General features: G+C 41.1%; 1 long non-coding RNA gene across 1 annotated transcript; it reads left to right on the forward strand.

The window, feature by feature from the left end:
* Positions 1–6,109: 6,109 nt before the first annotated feature.
* Positions 6,110–10,611, forward strand: LOC138645789 (uncharacterized). The gene is made up of 2 exons (XR_011314761.1): positions 6,110–6,372; positions 10,308–10,611. It is a non-coding gene; the product is annotated as an uncharacterized lncRNA (long non-coding RNA).
* Positions 10,612–15,805: the final 5,194 nt, after the last annotated feature.

Here is a 15,805-nt window from a genome sequence, read left to right on the forward strand (position 1 = left end):
CATATCAACCAAAGGACAAATGCAAAAGACCTTGTGAAGATGATGGCAGAAGCTGGTGAGATTGTGTGAATATCTACAGTGAAATGAGTACTGTATCAACATGGACTGAAAGGACACTCTGCCAGGAAGAAGCTATTACTCCAAAAGAAACATTAAAAAGCCAGATTAATGTTTGCAAATGCGCACAGGAACAAAGTCCTTAATGTGTGAAACACGGTGGTGGCAGCGTCATGTTGTGGGGTTGTTTTGCTGCAGAAGGGACTGGTGCACTTCACAAAACAGATGGATCATGAGAAAAGAAGATTATATGGCAATAATGAAGCAACATCTCAAAACATCAGCCAGGAAGTTAAAGCTTGGGTGGAAATGGGTCTTCCACATGGACAATGAGCTGAAGCATACTGCCCAAATGGTAACAAAGTGGCTTCAGGATAACAAAGTCAATGTTTAGAAGTGGCCATCACCAAGCCCTGATCTCAGTTTTATGGAAAATGTATGGACAAAGCTGAAAATTCCGGTGCGAGCAAAGCGACCTACAAATCTGGATCAGTTACACCAGTGTTGTCAGGAGGAATGGGCCGAAATTCCAACCAACAATTGTTAGAAGCTTGTGGAAGGAGATCCTAAACGTGTGACCCAAGTCATTCAGTGTAAGGACAATTGCACCAAATACTAACGACATGGATGGAAACTTTTGACTTTGCAATAAGTAATAAAAATACCTTAAAACATTCTCTCTCTCTCATTATTCTGGCATTTGACAAATATTAATAATTATGGTAATCCTAATTGTCCTAAAACGGGAAAGGTTTATTCTCACTTCATGTCAGATATTGATAAAAACCTGCAGATGTGTCTTTATATAAAGTGGATGGAAACTTCTGGTTTCAACTATATGTATATGTATGTGCATTATATGTATGTTATTCTATGTGTGCATTATATGTATGTTGTATGTCATTCTATGTGTGCATTATATGTATGTTATTCTATGTGTGCATTATATGTATGTTGTATGTTATTATATGTGCATTATATGTATGTTGTATGTTATTCTATGTGTGCATTATATGTATGTTATTCTATGTGTGCATTATATGTATGTTGTATGTCATTCTATGTGTGCATTATATGTATGTTATTATATGTGTGCATTATATGTATGTTGTATGTTATTATATGTGCATTATATGTATGTTGTATGTTATTCTATGTGTACATTATATGTATGTTGTATGTTATTCTATGTGTGCATTATATGTATGTTGTATGTTATTCTATGTGTGCATTATATGTATGCTGTATGTTATTCTATGTGTGCATTATATGTATGTTGTATGTTATTCTATGTGTGCATTATATGTATGTTGTATGTTATTCTATGTGTGCGTTATATGTATGATGTATGTTATTCTATGTGTGCATTATATGTATGTTATTCTATGTGTGCATTATATGTATGTTGTATGTCATTCTATGTGTGCATTATATGTATGTTATTATATGTGTGCACTATATGTACGTTGTATGTTATTATATGTGCAGTATATGTATGTTGTATGTTATTCTATGTGTGCATTATATGTATGTTGTATGTTATTCTATGTGTGCATTATATGTATGTTGTATGTTATTCTATGTGTGCATTATATGTATGCTGTATGTTATTCTATGTGTGCATTATATGTATGTTGTATGTTATTCTATGTGTGCATTATATGTATGTTGTATGTTATTCTATGTGTGCATTATATGTATGTTGTATGTTATTCTATGTGTGCATTATATGTATGCTGTATGTTATTCTATGTGTGCATTATATGTATGTTGTATGTTATTCTATGTGTGCATTATATGTATGTTGTATGTTATTCTATGTGTGCATTATATGTATGTTGTATGTTATTCTATGTGTGCATTATATGTATGCTGTATGTTATTCTATGTGTGCATTATATGTATGTTGTATGTTATTCTATGTGTGCGTTATATGTATGTTGTATGTTATTCTATGTGTGCATTATATGTATGCTGTATATTATTCTATGTGTGCATTATATGTATGTTATTCTATGTGTGCATTATATGTATGTTGTATGTTATTCTATGTGTGCATTATATGTATGTTGTATTTTATTATATGTGTACATTATATGTATGATGTATGTTATTCTATGTGTGCATTATATGTATGTTGTATGTTATTATATGTGCATTATATGTATGTTGTATGTTATTATATGTGTGCATTATATGTATGTTGTATGTTATTATATATGTGCATTATATGTATGTTATTCTATGTGTGCATTATATGTATGTTGTATGTTATTATATGTGCATTATATGTAAGTCGTATGTTATTATATGTGCATTATATGTATATTGTATGTTATTATATGTGTGCATTATATGTATGTTATTCTATGTGTGCATTATATGTATGTTGTATGTTATTATATGTGTGCATTATATGTATGTTGTGTTATTATATGTGTGCATTATATGTATGTTATTATATGCGTGCATTATATGTATGTTGTATGGTATTCTATGTGTGCATTATATGTATGTTTTATGTTATTATATGGGTGCATTATATGTATGTTGTATGTTATTATATGTGTGCATTATATGTATGTTGTATGTTATTCTATGTGCATTATATGTAAGTTGTATGTTATTCTATGTGCATTATATGTATGTTGTATGTTATTATATATGTGAATTATATGTATGTTATTATATGTGTGCATTATATGTATGTTGTATGTTATTATATATGTGCATTATATGTATGTTATTATATTTGTGCATTATATGTATGTTGTATGTTATTATATGTGTGCATTATATGTATGTTGTATGTTATTCTATGTGTCCATTATATGTATGTTGTATGTTATTCTATGTGCATTATATGTAAGTTGTATGTTATTCTATGTGCATTATATGTATGTTGTATGTTATTATATATGTGCATTATATGTATGTTATTATATGTGTGCATTGTATGTACAGTATGTTGTATGTTATTATATATGTGCATTATATGTATGTTATTATATGTGTGCATTATATGTATGTTGTATGTTATTATATGTGCATTATATGTATGTTGTATGTTATTATATATGTGCATTATATGTATGTTGTATGTTATTCTATGTGTGCATTATATGTATGTTATTCTATGTGTGCATTATATGTAAGTTGTATGTTATTCTATGTGTGCATTATATGTATGTTGTATGTTATTCTATGTGTGCATTATATGTAAGTTGTATGTTATTCTATGTGTGCATTATATGTATGTTGTATGTTATTCTATGTGTGCATTATATGTAAGTTGTATGTTATTCTATGTGTGCATTATATGTAAGTTGTATGTTATTCTATGTGTGCATTATATGTATGTTGTATGTTATTCTATGTGTGCATTATATGTATGTTGTATGTTATTATATGTGTATGTTGGGCTTAGTCTTCTGCGTATTTTTCAGGTCATCTATGAACTTTGCTCTTTCATGATAAATTTTCCCAGGAATATTTGCAGCAGTGACGGATATACAAATAAACTGAAGCACGATGGCTTCCAGCTTCGATTTCCAAGGGCAAAGCATATACATATGCCAAGTGGAATGAAATGGCAAGTCTCTGAGGAGCAGGAGGCCTGGGAGGAGGGCGGCCGTGGATCAGATCCCATTTACTGTTATCACAACTAGATTTTCTCACACTTGAGACTTTACTCTGTCAATCTACATCGGTCAAAGATGCTCAGATGTAACCCCTGCCACTGAGACATCACACCCCGCGCTGCGGCCCGCACAGCAACACGAGGCCGGCCTCATTTACTAAGGTTGTGCCGGACTAATGACCACATGTCATCCTAAACCTCAGTAACATTGCTGCAGTCTGGCACCTAATATCCCAAAAATCAGGCAGGTCCTTACTAGGGGTTGTTGAGGATTAGAAAACAAATATGCTTCCAAAAAACAGCGCCACACCTGTGCACAGGTTGTTTGTGGGATTGCAGCTGCGCCTTATTAAGTGCAGTACAACAAGTAACCTGTGGATGGGGGTGAGCTGTCTTAGGAAGATAGCAGATGTATTTTTCTGATTGGCTGCAGCTCCTTTACAGATCTCCTACACAGCACCGCTGAAATATCAGCATGGCTAATGGAAGTCTGCCCACATAGATGTCACAGGACATTGCCCGTGGGCCACCATTGCTGGGTGCAGAATGACCAGAGGGTAGAGTCTGCTGCTGGAGCTACGATCCTCGTCTCTAGCTGCTTTGTCCTCCATGACGCAGGGTTTCTTATGCAGCGCAGCATTTCTGAGCTCCTTCTGAGTGTTGGTGTTGCTGTGTCCTTATCCTAATGGAAGTATTTAGCACAGGCTGCTAGAAAAATGCATGAAAGAGGGCAGAGGTGGAGGAATTGGCCGTGCAGAAAAATGTGCAGGAAAAAGGGGGGACGGCGCATGCGCAACACTGCTGATGAATCATCAATGCACATGCAACAACTTCAGAAAGCACGGGGCCACCAACTCCAGAAAGCACGGGGCCACCAACTCCAGAAAGCACAGGACCACCAACTCCAGAAAGCACGGGACTACCAACTCTAGAAAGCACGGGACCACCAACTCCAGAAAGCACGGGACCACCAACTCCAGAAAGCACAGGACCACCAACTCCAGAAAGCACGGGACCACCAACTCCAGAAAGCACGGGCCACCAACTCCAGAAAGCTCGGGACTACCAACTCTAGAAAGCACAGGGCCACCAACTCCAGAGAGCACGGGACCACCAACTCCAGAAAGCACGGGACCACCAACTCCAGAAAGCACGGGACTACCAACTCTAGAAAGCACGGGACCACCAACTCCAGAAAGCACGGGACTACCAACTCCAGAAAGCACGGGACTACCAACTCCAGAAAGCACGGGACTACCAACTCCAGAAAGCAAGGGGCCACCAACCCCAGAAAGCACGGGACCACCAACTCCAGAAAGCACGGGACTACCAACTCTAGAAAGCACAGGACCACCAACTCCAGAAAGCACGGGACCACCAACTCCAGAAAGCACGGGACTACCAACTCCAGAAAGCACGGGACCACCAACTCCATAAAGCACGGGACCACCAACTCCAGAAAGAACGGGACCACCAACTCCAGAAAGCACGGGACCCCCAACTCCAGAAAGCATGGGACCACCAATTCCAGAAAGCAAGGGGCCACCAACCCCAGAAAGCACGGAGCCACCAACTCCGGAAAGCACGGAGCCACCAACTCCGTGAAGCATGAGGCCCCCAACTCCAGAAAGCACGGGGCCACCAACTCCAGAAAGCACAGGACCACCAACTCCAGAAAGCACGAGGCCACCAACTCCAGAAAGCACAGGGCCACCAACTCCAGAAAGCACGGGGCCACCAACTCCAGAAAGCACGGGACCCCCAACTCCAGAAAGAACGGGACCGCCAACTCCAGAAAGCATGTGGCCACCAACTCCAGGAAGCATGGAGCCACCAACTCCAGAAAGCACGGGACCACCAACTCCAGGAAGCACGGAGCCACCAAGTCCAGAAAGCACGAGGCATGGGGCCACCATCTCTAGAAATCACGGGGCCGTCATCAATGCCACACAATGGATGAAGCTGCGCATGTGCGGACATTTCTGCATTCAAATACAAAGCTTCACTGCACAATTCTCAGGATCGGTGACCCCCAGAAAGTATCCAGCCGCCCGGTGGTGATAACTTGGTAGGGTCTAATCTAACAGTCCAGCAGACTATGGGCAGCCCATACTTACTGGCACCAGACGGCACATGGTGCCTGCACTGCTGCTCCATTACCATGTCCTTGTTACGTTCTCGTTTTTGTAGAGAAAGTTTTGGTAAAAGTTTCCTGAGTTAATGTGTATTTCCCCTTTAATGCTTTGGATACTTGTTGGGATAATTAGTGTGATAGTTTTACACATTTCTGCTTGTTGAGGCCACCCAGGCGGCATTTCCAACTGGTTAATTACAGAATGTGCCTGATGAAACCGGGACTCGGTATAACATGTAACTGGCATGTGTAGTTTGGCAGCCGCGCTCGCTCCTGCCCACATGGAAGTTCTACCTTCAGCTAATATTTTGACTCGGCAGCGAGCAGGTATCTCAGCCCCGAGGGATCATGTGTACAGCTGAGAAAAGACGCCTGCTATTAATAACTCCGTATTGTTCCATCGTCCACACGTCAGACTGCAGCTAAATCCGCAACGGACGGGTGTCATAGCCCCGCGGGAGGCACCGAGGTTACCGCACTCGTCTTCCCAGAGAACAAAGTGCTGAGGTGACCTCAAACGCACCCATCTCCAGGATTATCGGTAATCCCACAGATCAGCAAGTAGAAAGTCACCATCATCTGCATGCGAGTGTTATTACCGTATCTATGTAACCAAATCTCTGAAGATATTACATTTTCCCAGCAATAATTTAATTTATGGTGGTCAGCGTTGTAGAAGTTATACAGTAGCTTGCAAAATTATTCATCTATTTACCTATTGTGTCACATTACAGCCTGTGTGTAAATATTTTTATAATCTTATTTGTGTGTGATGTATCAGCACTATATAGTCTAAGTAGGTGAAGTGCGAACAATACACGAAAAATACAGGCATGAATTAAATTTATGGCATGAAATAACTAAAATTGGCCTGTGCATATGTATTCACCCGTTTTGCAATAAAGCCCCTAAAAATTTCTGGTGCAAGCAATTCCCTTCGCAAGTTCCATGCTTAGTGACCAGACGTCTCTCTGTGTGCAATCTAAGTGTCACATAGTAGAAACTTGATTCCAGCTCACCCAGTTGCTCTATGCTCATCCACCTGGGGCTCAGACACCGGCCTCGCTCTGGCCTCACATCAAGGAAAATAGAAAAAATTGGAGTCTGGCTCAACAGGACTGGATTTTCCTTTTCTTTTTATTTTTCAAAAGAAAATATAGTGCATACAAAAGAAAAAATTTACATGGTCGACATGACCCAGTCGACGCGTTTCAACTGCACTAGGCAGTCTTACTCATGACTTCCTAGGTGTCCCATGTCTGTCAGTATACACACTTTACCTTCTCTAAAAGGCCACAGAGGCTGCAACACTATTATCCAAATGCCACCATGAAGACCAAAGAAATATTCAAACGCTACAATGAAGACCAAGGAGATCTCCAAACACCACTATGAAGACCAAGGAGATCTCCAAAAATCACAAAGAAGACCAAGGAGATCTCCAAACACCACCATAAAGACCAAGGAGATCTCCAAACAACACCATGAAGACCAAGAAAATCTCCAAACACCACCATGAAGACCAAGGAGATCTCCAAACACCACCATGAAGACCAAGGAGATCTCCAAACAACACCATGAAGACCAAGAAAATCTCCAAACACCACAATGAAGACCAAGGAGATCTCCAAACACCACCATGAAGACCAAAGAGATCTCCAAACACCACAATGAAGACCAAGGAGATCTCCAAACACCACAATGAAGACCAAGGAGATCTCCAAACACCACCATGAAGACCAAGGAGATCTCCAAACAACACCATAAAGACCAAGGAGATCTCCAAACACCACCATAAAGACCAAGGAGATCTCCAAACAACACCATGAAGACCAAGAAAATCTCCAAACACCACCATGAAGACCAAGGAGATCTCCAAACAACACCATAAAGACCAAGGAGATCTCCAAACACCACCATAAAGACCAAGGAGATCTCCAAACAACACCATGAAGACCAAGAAAATCTCCAAACACCACAATGAAGACCAAGGAGATCTCCAAACACCACCATGAAGACCAAGGAGATCTCCAAACAACACCATGAAGACCAAGAAAATCTCCAAACACCACAATGAAGACCAAGGAGATCTCCAAACACCACCATGAAGACCAAGGAGATCTCCAAACAACACCATAAAGACCAAGGAGACCTCCAAACACCACCATGAAGACCAAGGAGATCTCCAAACAACACCATGAAGACCAAGGAGATCTCCAAACAACACCATGAAGACCAAGAAGATCCTCAAACAAGTCAGTACAAAATTGTTGAGAAGTACAAGCCAGGGTTGGGTTATAAAAAATATCCCAATCTCTGATGATCCACCGAGCACCATCAAATCCTTTATCATCAAAGGGAAAGAACATGATACCACAACAAACCTGCCAAGAGAGGGCGCTCACCAAAACTCTCAGCCAGGACAAGGAAGGCATTAATCAGAGAGGCAGCACAGAGACCAAAGGTAACCCTGAAAGAGCTGCAGCGTTCCCAAGCAGAGACTGGAGTATTTGTCCATACAACCACAAACAATAAGCCTTACACTCCATTGAAGTGGCCATTATGGAAGAGTGGGCAGAAAAAGCCTTGACTTACACACAAAATTTGTAAGGCTTGTTTTGCGTTTGCCAGAAGAAATGTGGGAGTCTTGCCAAATGTAAGATGATAAGGGCAGTGGTCAGATGAGACCAAAAATGAACCTTTTTGGCCATCAAATCAAACGCTATGTCTGGCGCCAAACAAACACAACTCATCACTCCAAGAACACCATCCTCACAGTTAAACATGGTGGTGGCAGCCTCATGCTGTGGTGATGTTTTTTGACAGCAGGTACAGGGAAAATGGTCCAAGTCGAGGGGAGATGGTTGGTGTCTTCAAAGAGAGGAATATGATTGAAAAGTCTAAATCAATTGAAAATCATACAGAGACTTACTATATCAAAATAACAACCTTTATTAATAACCACTAAAAAGGTCATGTACTGACATAGAAAACACACAACGTAGAATATTGAAACATCACAAAAATACACACCACGCCATTGGACTGTTGTATGTATGTAACCCAGTGAGTCATATACTGTTCCTGTGCTGATCCTTTGCCTATCAATGGAGGTTGCACCCTAGGTGAAGATCGTTGTGGTGCTTCTGTTCCTTGGCGGATGTCCCCAAGATGCCCTAGTAAATCTAAACAGCTGAAGTCGTGTGCATATGGGGGACTGCAAGCACTAAATAAAGTTCAATCCTACAGCTCCAGGGAAGTTCATCAAACAAAGTAGATGGACGGTGTGAAATACACAGATCTTCATAAGCAAAACCAGAGGTTCATCTTCCAACAAGACAATGGCCCAAAGCTTACTGCAAAAGCAACACTCGAGTGTTCTAAGGGGAAACGTAGAATGTTCCGGAGCGGCTGAGTCTCAGCCCAGACCTTAATCCAATGGAGAATCTGTGGTCAGACGTGAAGATCGCTGTTCATCAGAGGAAACATCTAACCTGAAGGAGCAGGAGCAGTGTTGCCTTGAAGAATAGGCAAAAATCCCTATGGCCAGATGTGGAAAACTCATAGAGACCTATCCAAAGCGACCTGCAGATCTAATAAAGGAGGCTTTACAAAGTACCGACTTTAGGGGAGTGAATAGTTATGCACACTGAAGTTTCCAGTTCTTTTGTCTTATTATTTGCTTCACAATAAAAAGAAAACCAAATGTTCACAGTTGTAGACATGAACTGATACAAATCCTAAAAAAACAGTGAAATTCCAGGTTGTGGGGTAGCAAACTTCCAAGGAGGTGAATACTTATGCAAACTACTGTATACCTGTACATAAGGGACAGTATTATAGTAGTTGTATTCTTGTACATAGGAGCAGTACAGTATTATAGTAGCTATATTCTTGTACTTAGGAGCAGTATTATAGTAGTTATATTCTTGTACATAGGAGCAGTATTATAGTAGTTATATTCTTGTACATAGGGGCAGTATTATAGTAGTTATATTCTTATACTTAGGAGCAGTATTACAGTAGTTATAGTCTTGTACATAGGAGCAGTATTATAGTAGTTATATTCTTGTACTTAGGAGCAGTATTACAGTAGTTATATTCTTGTACATAGGAGCAGTATTATAGTAGTTATATTCTTGTACTTAGGAGCAGTATTATAGTAGTTATATTCTTATACTTAGGAGCAGTATTACAGTAGTTATAGTCTTGTACATAGGAGCAGTATTATAGTAGTTATATTCTTGTACATAGGAGCAGTATTATAGTAGCTATATTCTTGTACTTAGGAGCAGTATTACAGTAGTTATAGTCTTGTACATAGGAGCAGCATTATAGTAGTTATATTCTTGTACATAGGGGCAGTATTATAGTGTCAAGGTGAAAATATATGTCTTTATACTCTTTTGTACATATATATATGAAACAATAAGTTTTTCCCCTTCGCTTGCTAATGCATATGTAATTGTATTTAAGATGGCTGCCAGTGTTCACCTTTGCCCCACTTTCACTCGGCTGAAGGAACAAGTTACACATTCCAGAAGCCAAGTATCATTTCTCTGGAAATCGAAACTTAACAAAATGTGGACAAAGGAAGATTCATCAGATGACGTCAGAGCCAACCAGAAGGACTGAATACTAGATACATTGGTTAACCCCCGCCTATCCCCGCCCTCTGCACACCTTCCCCCAATAGATCATGTAATGTTGTGTATCAGGAAATAAAGTTCAGTTGTTGCTGTGACGTTACACACGAGCATGCAATGAGTTTGAACCAGCATTGTGTCTGACTCATTCTTATCCGGTACCAACATGCTCTTAATCTGATTTGGAATGACTGGTGGATGAAGGGTATTGTCGTGACGACCCCGACAATAGTAGTTATATTCTTGTACATAGGGGCAGTATTATAGTAGTTATATTCTTGTACATAGGGGCAGTATTATAGTAGTTATATTCTTGTACATAGGGGGCAGTATTACAGTAGTTATAGTCTTGTACATAGGAGCAGTATTATAGTAGTTATATTCTTGTACATAGGAGCAGTATTATAGTAGTTATATTCTTGTACATAGGGGCAGTATTATAGTAGTTATATTCTTGTACATAGGGGGCAGTATTACAGTAGTTATAGTCTTGTACATAGGAGCAGTATTATAGTAGTTATATTCTTGTACATAGGGACAGTATTATAGTAGTTATATTCTTGTACATAGGAGCAGTATTATAGTAGTTATATTCTTGTACATATGGGCAGTATTATAGTAGTTATATTCTTGTACATAGGGGGCAGTATTATAGTAGTCATATTCTTGTACATAGGGGCAGTATTATAGTAGTCATATTCTTGTACATAGGGGCAGTATTATAGTAGTTATATTCTTGTACATAGGAGCAGTATTATAGTAGTTATATTCTTGTACATATGGGCAGTATTATAGTAGTTATATTCTTGTACATAGGGGGCAGTATTATAGTAGTCATATTCTTGTACATAGGGGCAGTATTATACTAGTTATATTTTTGCACAGAGGGAGGAATGTACTATAATATGTATATGTTTACATATGTATGTCAGCAGTATAGCAGCATATACTGTGTGCCAATGATGTGCAGTCAGCTTTCTTTCCTCTTTAGTGTTGGAGGGATATTTAACATATAAAATGTATTTTAGATATTCTTTGCCCTTCACTAGGGAATATCTGCAGTTTCTCCTTTTTTGCATTACTTTACCTGTTTCTGCTCTGTGTAATTCTCTTTTCTTTTGTGCACCTCACATTATGACGAGTGGTTCAGACAATCCTGAGATATTGGTCTTGTTAGTTGGAGCGTGAGTTTCGGGGGAAAGCTCCGCCTGCGGCTTTATTTGTTTCTGCCTGTTGGATCCTGCTTGGTATTTTCTGAGAGCTACAAAGTGCTGAGCGCGAAGTTTTCTGCGACCTGGAGCCGTGAAGTTTCAGAAGTGGAAATATTTAAAATGACTGTAATATATAATGATGTATCCGAGACCATCACATGTGATACGGCCTTTATAGCCGCTGTGATTCTGCCGATTGAGAAATGAACCTGCGCCAATGATATTATACCATCTTATTATCCTGCGGTACAGTCTGGTCAGCCAATGTGCATCTAAGCTGAAGTACCACCAATGTATCTGAGCTTATCGTACTGCAGGTGATACTGGCTACAGAGGTTCTGGGTCTAATGTGTTGGATACAGTAAGTTCAGCCATTGTGCATCCAAGCTATCTTTGGGAGATACTGTGTGCTTTGCAGTGTATCTAAATAAAGAAACAGTGTATGTGTAGTGTAGTGAAGCAGTGTATCTCTTCACATCGTGTGATACTGTTGACCTCGATGTATGAGGCCTTTATAGCTAACCATTTGCTGCCTGATATTGTGCTGTGGAGCCATTGTGTATCTAACCTTTATGTATCAGCTGAACAGATGTATCTGAGCATTGATTGACAGCTCTCTCCCTATGTACACATGTATTGATTGACAGCTCTCTCCCCATGTACACATGTATTGATTGACAACTCTCTCCCCATGTACACATGTAATAATTGACCGCTCTCTCCCTATGTACACATGTATTGATTGACAGCTCTCTCCCCATGTACAAACGTATTGATTGACAGCTCTCTCCCTATGCACACAGGTATTGATTGACAGCTCTCTCCCTATGTACACATGTATTGATTGACAGCTCTCTCCCTATGCACACAGGTATTGATTGACAGCTCTCTCCCTATGTACACACGTATTGATTGACAGCTCTCTCCCTATGTACACACGTATTGATTGACAGCTCTCTCCCTATGCACACAGGTATTGATTGACAGCTCTCTCCCTATGTACACACGTATTGATTGACAGCTCTCTCCCTATGCACACAGGTATTGATTGACAGCTCTCTCCCTATGCACACACGTATTGATTGACAGCTCTCTCCCTATGCACACAGGTATTGATTGACAGCTCTCTCCCTATGCACACACGTATTGATTGACAGCTCTCTCCCTATGCACACAGGTATTGATTGACAGCTCTCTCCCTATGTACACATGTATTGATTGACAGCTCTCTCCCCATGTACACATGTATTGATTGACAGCTCTCTCCCTAGCGTCATTATCTATTTATTATCTATCTATCTATTATCTATCATCTATCTATCTGTTATCTATCATCTATTATCTATCTATTATCTATCTATCTATCTATCTATTATCTATCTATCTATCTATCTATCTATCTATTATCTATCTATTGTCTATCTATTATCTATTTATTATCTTTCTATCTATTATCTATTTATTTTCTATTATCTATCTATTATCTATCTATCTATCTATCTATTATCTATCTATCTATTGTCTATCTATTATCTATTTATTATCTTTCTATCTATTATCTATTTATTTTCTATTATCTATCTATTATCTATCTATCTATTGTCTATCTATTATCTATCTGTTATCTATCTATCTATCTATCTACCGTATATACTCGAGTATAAGCCGAGATTTTCAGCCCAAATTTTAGGGCTGAAAGTGCCCCCCTCGGCTTATACTCGAGTCACGGTAGCGGTGGGGTCGGCAGGTGAGGGGCTGAGGGCGCTGAGGCATACTTACCTAGTCCCAGCGATCCTCGCGCTGTCCCTGCCGTCCCACGGTCTTCGGCGCTGCAGCTTCTTCCTCTCTTCAGCGGTCACGTGGGACCGCTCATTACAGAAATGAATAAGCGGCTCCACCTCCCATAGGGGCGGAGCCGCCTATTCATTCCTCTAATCAGCGGTGCCGGTGACCGCTGATAGAGAAAGAAGCTGCGGCACCGAAGACCAGGCAGAGGGACAGCGCGAGGATCGCCAGGACTAGGTGAGTATAGCATATTCACCTGTCCTCGTTCCAGCCGCCGGGCGCCGATCCATCTTCCCGGCCGGCGCCTCCATCTTCCCGGCGTCTGCGCTCTCTGACTGATCAGGCAGAGGGCGCGATGACGCATATAGTGTGCGCGGCGCCCTCTGCCTGATCAGTCAGAGCAGAGACGCCGGGAAGATGGAGGCGCCGGAACGAGACGCCGGGAGCTGCAATCAAGGGAGGTGAGTATGTGGTTTTTTTTTTTTTATTGCAGCAGTAGCAGCGGCGGCAGAGATTAATGTGGAGCATCTATGGGGCACAGTGAACGGTGCAGAGCACCGTATATGGCACATCTATGGGGCACAATGAACGGTGCAGAGCACTGTATATGGCACATCTATGGGGCACAGTGAACGGTGCAGAGCACTGTATATGGCACATCTATGGGGCACAGTGAACGGTGCAGAGCACCGTATATGACACATCTATGGGGCACAGTGAACGGTGCAGAGCACTGTATATGGCACATCTATGGGGCACAGTGAACGGTGCAGAGCACTGTATATGGCACATCTATGGGGCACAGTGAACGGTGCAGAGCACCGTATATGGCACATCTATGGGGCACAGTGAACGGTGCAGAGCACTGTATATGGCACATCTATGGGGCACAGTGAACGGTGCAGAGCACCGTATAAGGCACAGCTATGGGGCACAATGAACGGTGCAGAGCACCGTATAAGGCACAGCTAGGGGGCACAGTGAACGGTGCAGAGCACCGTATAAGGCACAGCTAGGGGGCACAATGAACGGTGCAGAGCACCGTATAAGGCACAGCTAGGGGGCACAATGAACGGTGCAGAGCACCGTATAAGGCACAGCTAGGGGGCACAATGAACGGTGCAGAGCACCGTATAAGGCACAGCTAGGGGGCACAATGAACGGTGCAGAGCACCGTATAAGGCACAGCTAGGGGGCACAATGAACGGTGCAGAGCACCGTATAAGGCACAGCTTGGGGGCACAATGAACGGTGCAGAGCACCGTATAAGGCACAGCTAGGGGGCACAATGAACGGTGCAGAGCACCGTATAAGGCACAGCTAGGGGGCACAGTGAACGGTGCAGAGCACCGTATAAGGCACAGCTAGGGGGCACAATGAACGGTGCAGAGCACTATATGGGGCACAGCTATGGGGAAATATGAACGGTGCAGAGCACTATATGGCACAGCTATGGGGAAATAATGATCTATTTTTATTTTTGAAATTCACCGGTAGTTGCTGCATTTCCACCCTAGGCTTATACTCGAGTCAATAAGTTTTCCCAGTTTTTTGTGGCAAAATTAGGGGGGTCGGCTTATACTCGGGTCGGCTTATACTCGAGTATATACGGTATCTATTATCTATCTATCTATCTATCTATCTATCATCTATCTATTATCTATCTATTATCCATCTATCTCAGTCCGTGTTTGCCGATTAGCACTGTAACTGTCAGGCACAAATGCTGAACTTGTCTGATCGGGTTCACTTATCTCTAGCAACAAAATAATAACAGGTTCCCAATAAAATGGAAATTGAAAAAAGCCCCTTTCACCAAAATAACTCTAATTTCTATTTGTCTATAGTTAAAAAAAAAACTGTTTATAGAATAAGATTACTGCTGGTGTCATGGGTGCCAAATGAAAGGGATTTGGCTTGGTCTCAGATCACTTATTCACAGGACAGGTCATCAATATCAGATTAGATGATGTCCAGCCACCAATCATCTCTTACCATGTTGCGCGGCTGACGGTCCTTAGTGCATGAATCTAAGGCACCACAGCGCCAGAATCTGTGTAGTGGTCGTTTTTGGAACTGCAACTCCACTCGCATCCAGTTCAATAGGAGCAGAGCTGCGGTACCTAAAAAAGCCTGTGTTCAGTGTATACAGCTTCCAGGGGCCACAGCACAGTAGAAAAGTGAGGTACTGAGTGTCGGACCGTCACCAGTCTGAAACCGACGACCTATTAAAGCACAATGCACTAAAACATTCACATTTTTACATTTTAGTCTGTAATCAGAAAACACCAGACACCGCGGCCCGGCTCAGCTTGTAGGTTCCAGAATCAGA

Source organism: Ranitomeya imitator, chromosome 7 (assembly GCF_032444005.1).
Source record: "Ranitomeya imitator isolate aRanImi1 chromosome 7, aRanImi1.pri, whole genome shotgun sequence".
In the NCBI taxonomy this organism is placed as follows: domain Eukaryota; kingdom Metazoa; phylum Chordata; class Amphibia; order Anura; family Dendrobatidae; genus Ranitomeya; species Ranitomeya imitator.